Below are 9,074 nucleotides of genomic sequence, written 5' to 3' on the forward strand. Positions count from 1 at the left end.
CATGGACGGTGAAGTGCGTAAATGCATTCCCCGCGACAACAAAAAACAAAAAAAAAAAAAACCATTTTAATGGTGAAAGAATTTTTGAAATCCATCCAGTAGTTCTTGAGTTATTTTAATACACATAAAAATCCAAATCATTCCTCTTTATAATATTATACTATTAAATCCGATTGAATAATTTCAGATTATTTAATTCATTCTTTTGAAAGCACAATGCAGATCTATATAGACAAATGTACTAATTAAATCAAAACATGAGCCAAGTATGAGTCAAAAGCGTTTAAGCACGCTGCTAAAATTTTATAATTTGTATAAACAGTGTAAGTTAGTTTTACTTTAGTCGACAACTGTGACTAATGCAAGTATTGCACAAAATCCAACCGAATAAGAAATACCAAGATTTCCATATTTTATTGTAAGATTTGGTTTACTTTTATTTTCCATAGAAGACTAATGAGGCGCCCCAGATCACAATCCTTTGCCGCTTTCCTCCGCTCAACTGTTTTATCAGCTAAAATATATTTTTTATTCTGATTTAGTTGACAACCCTATTTAATAAAATTGTTAAAATATGCAATATTTATTAGTGCCAATATTAAAGGTGACAATGACAGAAGACACGTTGAAATATAATTTACTATTCCTTTTGCTGTCCACACCTTCGGCCGTGATATGTTATTTTAAAACATAAACTGTAATTTACAAATCTACTTTTAATTTGTAATATTCCTCGACCTGTCAAAAATCATTAGAATAGTACAGTTGTCAACAAAAACTTATAAGTGTAAATATATTATGTGATGAATAATGGCCATAACTATTATTTTTCTGAAGAAGACGTCATAATACGTCAGCGGTTTATGCACATTCTTATTTGTAACGAGCTGTCGCCCGCAAACTTCGTTAGTGCAGAACATTACCGCGTGCATCTACCTTTTAACAGCTACCTTCGAATCAAAGTCCCGTCCAAATCAGTCCACCCGTTCTAGAGATAGCGGTCCGGTCGCCATTTTGATAGCGCGGAATTAAAAAAAATGTAGCCTATAATATGCCGGTCCATGTCAGCTAGCCTCCAGTTAAAGTCCCATTAAAACCAGCCCAGCCGTTTCGCAGCTTGCGGACAGATAGACAGACAGACAAAAAATTTTTAAATGTGATTTTTGTTATCAGCAACGCAAATACATCATCTTCCCGAAATCTCGATTTTTTTTATATTACACACAGACACTCCAGTTTTATAATATGTATAGATTCACGGGACCAGAGATGTATAGATGTTCATTTGATTTTAATGAATTTCCATAGATAAAGAGTTATAAGTAGTTACGATTTGTATTATCGTTTGTTTGTGATGTGAACTCAAGCAGCTGTTGAAAGCCATTCGTCACAAACAATGTGCAAGAGAAAAGAACAACACCTGCTCTTTGTGCATTCAGGATGTTTTTTGTTGTGGTTCTGAAGATAAATTACGGAGAAAGTATACTTAGTGGATACAACAATTATTTTTTATGGCAAAACCATGCTGCATAGAATAAACTATAAAATCAAATTAGTTATACACATAAGATGGAAAATGTTTAAGAAAACGTCTGTTTCTCTAAGCCTCAAGCTATTTTCGACAAAGGTGGAGGGATTTTTAGTAGTAAACGTTGCCTAGTTTTAATTGTGATTTACAGTTATTCCGAAATGTGATATACATCGTTTTAGATCTTTAATTTTTTGAATAAAAAAAAATCCGCAATACATTACTATCTTTGATTATTTTACTCAGAATGTTTTGTAAGCATAAGATTTCTTAAAAAAAGTACCGTTTTATGAGAAAATGATAATGCTCTCTGAAAATTTCCTTCCATTCCAATCAATTACATGACAGCGATATGATTGATATAATTAAACCTCGGATTCTCGGAAAAGGAATAGTAAACAAGCTAATAAAATAATTGACCTTTTCTGTTTTTTGATTAAAATTGGTAAATTGATCTGAGTCTCAAAGGGGTTTGAAAAAGTCTAGAAAAAAAACATAAACCTAACCTTACTATTTAAATTACTTTGAACAAGTATTATCATTTTACTCTGACAATGATACGTACAACACGTCCAGCTTATAGGAGAAATATTACTTAATAACTTTTTTATGAAATTCATTAGAAATATCAGAATTTTGACGCGTTTATTCAAGATATTCTTACATTTTCTCTTAAATAATTTGTTTCCTAACATTTATTTAATATTTTTCTAACATTTGGATACGCCTGCTAAAATTTCTCGAGAAAGTACCGACTACAAAACTTGTTATGTGTATCATGTTAGAACAGGAAAATGCTATGAGTCAATTTGTATAAATTAGTATTTTTTGTTTTACCTAATTATTATTTTGAAGAGCATTTAACAAACAAAATAATGTTATCTTAGTAACTGGGAACTATTTAACTCAAAATATTCCTGTTATTAAATTTAATTAATTTGTTTATGAACGAGTAAATGAATAGTGTGTAAACATAAAATTTGTTACTAAATTCAATATCGATTTGTCGTTTGTAGTCATGCTTACTATTTTAGTTAGGTTATTTTAGTTTGATAGAATTTTTTGTAAAAGTCTTAGTATCGTTATGTCTATTATACTCGCGGAGGTCACAATGGAATAGGTTCATATTCAACTATGCATGTATATCACTATTATCTATAGGTTAAAAAAAAATCTAACGCATAGTCTCTATTCATGTCACTGTCCCAAACCAGAACCCATTTCTTCGCGTAGAGGAAAAAAAGAGTGCGAGAAGTTTAATTAAACAAGTTCGGCAAGAATCGGGTGCGAGACTTTTGTGAACGGATAATCGAAATCTTTGAATCCACCTGTTAATGGATTCCTTGCCGAACGGGGAGTTGAGAACTGACAGCTCTCTAGCAAACATGGAGCGGTGTGCTTCTGACATCCGCAATCATTCTTTAAAAGTTAGGAGAGATTGTAAACGGTTCCCGTATTTTAAATATGAAAATTTTACATAATAATTTATTTTACTTGTGTAACTGCAATGATATGCATAAGCTTGTATACTATAGGGGAACATGACCTTGGTGTACTTTCTCGCCCCTTTTACATACTAGTTTTTTCCCGTGACTTTGTATGCGTGGAAAAAATAAAAGTAAGTAGGCTATGTGTTTTTCCCAATTATCCCGTACGTCTTTGCCAAATTCATAGAGTTTCGTTAAGCAGTTTTGGCCACAAACTAACAAACATCCATCCATCTAAACTTTCGCACTTATAACATTAGTATGATTAATATTATACAATATGTTTGTCATCCCACACGATTTAATTAAAAAAAAAAAACATTTATCTGTAAAGTCGGTTTGCGGACAATTTTACGTGATAGCATCCCAAGTCAAACGTTGGAGCCTATCGTATCTCTGTATCGTTTATCTCGTTAAAAACAATGTTTTGACGAGATAAGCGTATTTTATTTAACATACAAGTTAATTTGATTCTCGTCACGGATGACAAAGTATTTTATAAAAGAACAAGTTCGCAAGAAGTGTCATTAGACCATTGTTAGGGAAAAGGAGAATTAGGATCGTTACGTCAGCTACTTTCAGCTAGCAATAGAAGCTTTTAGTATTTTGTTCGTTTTAAGTTACTGATAGTCTTTAAAAATCACTAATATATGCAAAAACAAATATATGCGACATATAAGATAAATTCTGTACTAAATATTTTTTCCATGCCAATATTTCACAATATACAATACTGTTTGTTAGTGTCATACACAAAATTTAAAACAACGTGACATTGTGTTTTATAGCACACATGTTACTAAGGTTTATCAATACAGAAACACTCATAGATCATATTGACATCCTGCTCATTATCACTAAAAAAGACAGGGATAACAATAAGTTTTAACACTTGTTTTTCGTCAGTGAAAACTAAACACAACAATGTTTGTATGTGTGCGAACGTTCAGATCGCATGCGCGAAACATCTGTGTTCTTCTATCTCACAGAGAAAAGCGAATGGATGGTAGGTACTGTATACGATTTTGTACTTTAACAGAGAGGGTTAGAGTTTATTTTGTGTTATTTTATCTCGTGATAGGGGAAATTTTAACGTGAAATTGTACGGCAATAAGCTGCTGGGACTGATTTTTAGATGTGTTCGCGTCGTGTTGGGGGAGTAACGTATCTCTCTCCAGTTACATCGTCGCGATAAATTGAAGGATTGTAATCTATTCAGGTGTCGCTACAGTGTGTTGACATTTATTGTGTTCGGTTCCAATAATTGTGATTGAAATTTAATTGGATTGTGAGTAGAAACTGAGCAAGATAAAAGTAAGTTTATTTAATAATATCGAATTTCTTGATTTTCTTAACTTTTAATTAGGTTATTTCTTGTCAACAAATACAATCATAAAGTGCTTTGATCTAATTATTTTAAAATAAATAGATTTGTTATTTTAGAAATTACAAAATGGACAATTATCTCGGAAAATAAACATTTACTGTACTTAAAATTGTAAAAACTTTATTTTTCTGAGTAAAAGATAAAAGCTCTTGTTTATTGTATTCTATTAATAAAACTTGATTAACATAAAGTTCTCTTTGTTTTATAATTATAGTCGAGACTTGTTTTGTAGTTGCGGGTTCGTTATTTGATTTTGTAAGCACGAGATACAACAGAGGGATAATAAATTCACAGGTCGTTGCTTTTCGTAAATTGCTAAATGGAATTTATTTAGTGTTTAATACAATAAAAAAACTAGTACCGCGTTCATTGTTTAGACTTAATTTTTTAACCGTTTGGATTAAGTAACATTAATATTATCATACTTACTAATATTGTAAATGCGTAAGTTTATGTGGATGGATGGATGTTTATTAGAGTTTTAAGCATAAACGGCTGAACGGATTTCGATGAAATTTGGCATAGACGTGGAGAATAGTCTGGAAAAACACGTAGGCTACTCAATTATGCTTTTTTTTTAATTCCACGCGGACGGAGTCGCGGGCGAAAGCTAGCTTATAATAAAAATACTAAAGTAATCTTTTAGCTGTAAGTCTATTACTTAAATAAATAAAAGGTAAAATTGGTAGATTTTCACTTTGTATTTTTATTTATTAATAACACTTTTATCAGTTTATCACTGAACAATCGTAGCTCATGCACCATAAGGGTCTAACATGACTTTTAAGTACTTTTTAACTATTTTTTTACTACTTTATTACCCGTGTATATGTTTACATCTACGTGTTTGTTTTAATGTATTTACACAATATTCTAATTGTTTTCAAAAATTAATTATTTAATTGGACAGTCTTTGACCTAACCAGCTACAGTACGTAAAAAAATAAGCATTGTATTTCATAATAAAACTATCTTTTATGACACAATTTATGCAAATTAGAGTCTGCTCCGAGTATTATTCAGCGTGAATTTCAGCCGAGAGCCTGTGCGGAAACGCTACTTGAATCATGTAAAAACACTGCAAGTAATTAGGTGCTCTACTGTATTTGACGCAGCTTAAACTTGAGTGAAATGTGCACAAATGGCGCATTTAACTTCCAACCGTTCTAAACTTAAAATTATTTTTAATTGTTTTATACTGCCAGTATGATTTTTCTTGCATTATGTGAAAGTAAAAAATAACTATTAAGTTTATTACTGTTTTAGCATACATCAAAAACTAGGAAGATAAAACTGCCGAAGGTGTACTTCGCTATTAAATATCAACGGTTAATCAGAGGCGGAAAGACTTTCACTGTTTATTAATTTCAATTATATCTTTCAGAAGTTAACAGAGAGGAAAATCAAAGGTACGATGTCATTTATTTTAACGGTTATTTATTCCCTAATAACTAAGCGAAGGAGCCAGCTGAAAATCAGCGCAGGAACGGCTTAGTCCGTCCTGCATACGCTGTGCTGGCTACCTTTTGCCACGATTTTGTTTTCTTTAGAATGAGTCCTTTTATGTAATTTCTATTTTGTGGTAATAAATACATATTCATTCATTCATTCTTTGATAAATGTTGACGATATCCACTGGCTTCTTGTAGAACCTAAATAGTTTCAATGTAAACAAGAAATCATTTTTACACAGGTTTTTGGCTGACTATGTCATTTATTTTTTATGGATTTATTTTAGAACGCTTCAGTCTGAAACGTCTGTAGCTTTATCCCTATAAAGGTAAAATTGTTGTTTTCTAAATTTTTTTTTCGAGTAAATATGGCAAACAATGTTTAATTTTCTTTTAAAATAATTGTTTCTTAAACTCACTATTCGACTCCATGTTATTTTTTTAATTTCCTACTTTTATACAACCTATCTTATCTTACTTCTTACTAATATTATAAATGCGATAGTTCAGGTGGATGAATGGATGGATGGATGGATGTTTGTTAGAGTTTGTACCCTAAACGGCTGAACGGATCTCGATTTGGCATAGATGTAGAGGATAGTCTGGAAGAACACATAGGCTACTTACTATTCTTTTTTTAATACCACGCGGACGGACTCGCGAACGAAAACTAGTTTAAAATAAACGCCGATTTTCACGGGCTTACAAAAAATTGATAATAAATAATCTATGGGAAATATATAAAACCAATGTAGGTATATGTAGATTAAAAAAAAACGTTGATCATTTCCAGTTGATTAGTAACAGCCTGAAAGCTTTCGGGGAAATGTTTTGCAATTTACGTAACGATTTTTTGTATTAAAACCCAGGTTTATGTAGTTAATAAAAAACTACTGCACATATCAAGAATGACAACAAATATTTAAAAACTTTAAAACATCATAAAATATTCAAACTTTGATGCAAACGTTGTTGCTTCAAATTTTTGATAGCAATAAAAACATTTATGGGCGTCAGTAAACATATGTCCCTTTGACATAGACTTAATTATGTATCTAATAATATCCACATCAGTCGAGCGAACAAATATAGATCCCGCGGGAATCACTCGCTTTTTTTATTCTACCGTCAAACTCTACTGCCGTAACCCTTGTATTACAACGTATTGCTGTCTCTTTTCTTTCAAGGAATAAAAGAGGGATGACAAACATGTGTTACACGAATCATCCGACAAAGGAAGCCTGCAGTTATTTTGACATATAGGATTTGTTATGGTAGAGTCACCGCTAAAGGGCAACGTCCATGTAACTAAAGAATTTTGTACGTAACAATATGTAGATGAATCTCGTAGATTCTAAAATACCTTAGAGTAGATATCCACTGCTGAAGTTCATGTACGAAAGCGAAAGCGATTGAAAGAATGATAATATTGTTTTTATGTTTATACAGTGAAACTCACAGTTACATGTAAATTAATATTTACGTATATCATGATATCTAACAATACATTTGTATGTAAGCTGATAAAATAGAACATGAAATTTCTATCTGTTAGAATTTATATTAATATTGCAACAAAGACTATAATTAAAAACAAGATTCCACAACATGGCTTTCAAACAATAGGGTCGCACTATACGCTAGAAATTACAATCAAAATAAAAGCAATACCTCTAATGGATATTGCCTTTTGTAATATTAATAGTATTCTAAAATGATACTACTCCCGTAGGGTCAGTGCGACGGGTTTGTGTCCTCCACATAACTCTATCATACGTCATCTCAGTCATCACTCTCTTTTCGATCATGCACCTTTCACGCAATCCATCCCTCTGAGGTCTACCTCTACCGATGTACCCTTCTGCACTCATTACTAACGCTCTCTTTGTAACATGCGATTCATCCCTCCTCATAACATGCTCACCTTTTACTCGTTACCTTCTCTACTTTATTGAAATAAATAGAAATAAATGAATGTATATTGTTACAGCTTGTAATTTGCATCTCTTATACTCTAAGTTAAGATTTTTTGAATTTATTTCGAGTGTACATTCGCACTTAAAATACTTTACAAACAATTACGTATTCTACAATTTGAAGTACAAATGATATAAAATTTATTTTGAATACAAACATTTTATTTTGTTTACAAATTCTTTTGCGTGACGACGTTTCTATTTATACATTCAACCACGTGACATTTAACATGGATATGCCCGTAGGATATAAAATAAAATTGCCTACTTAAGTAGCACCATTCCCGTAATAGGATTCCTTACGTAAATGGCAGCAAAAGATTCCTTTTGCGTCGTACAGAATTCTAAATATTTATTTGGTTCTTTGACAATTTTATTTAAACTTCAGATAGAAAGCTTTCATGAGAATTTTAGACTACATACCTTTTTGGCTGTGCTGGAAACATGCTTATTTTGAAAGTTTCGACAATTTCTTTCCAGTAGTTTTTGAATGAAAACTGACCAAATAGTAATCCGTTATTTCTTAACAATCTTGTTTGTGTTCTCTTGAATTGTGTTTATCTGCAAGAAGTAGTATCTCATCAGAACATCAAGGAATGAAATTCCAAAACACAGCCATTTCAATAGATCACTAGAAGCCAACATTTAATCTTATCGAGAAGCAGATAACCCTTTCTAGAAAAAGGCTGAGAGATGTTTTTCGTTTCTGCAAATTGTTATTCAAAATATTAACTAGTAATTTAGTACTAGCAGCATTCTTCCTAACAATACTAAAGTAAACGATGCACTCGTTGTTATTTGATTAATATATTTAGTTTATACTAGCTTGCGCCCGCGACTTCGTCTGCGTGGAATTAAAAAAACAAAAGTGAGTAACCTATGTGTTTTTTCAGACTATTCTCTACATCCATGCCAAATTTCATCGAGATCCATTCAGTGGTTTAGGCTACAAACTCTAACAAACATCTATCCATCCAGCCATTCATCTAACCTTTCGAATTTATAATATTAGTAAGAAGTAAGATATACATATTGTAACAAACTGTTTTTTTGTTTCAGATATATGTGATTTTACGGGAAAATACATATGAGAAGATTTAAATCCTCTTAGAACTACGAGTGTGTAAATTAATAAAAATTATTGCAAGTTAGTGAAAACGAATTACAAAAATTCTTATCAAAATTAAGAATTCGTCTTTATAATTACTTTTTGGTGTGAATTTATTTGCTAATGTAATGGAAATA

This window comes from Papilio polytes, unplaced genomic scaffold (genome assembly GCF_000836215.1).
Source record: "Papilio polytes unplaced genomic scaffold, Ppol_1.0 DF823399.1, whole genome shotgun sequence".
Lineage (NCBI taxonomy): Eukaryota > Metazoa > Arthropoda > Insecta > Lepidoptera > Papilionidae > Papilio > Papilio polytes.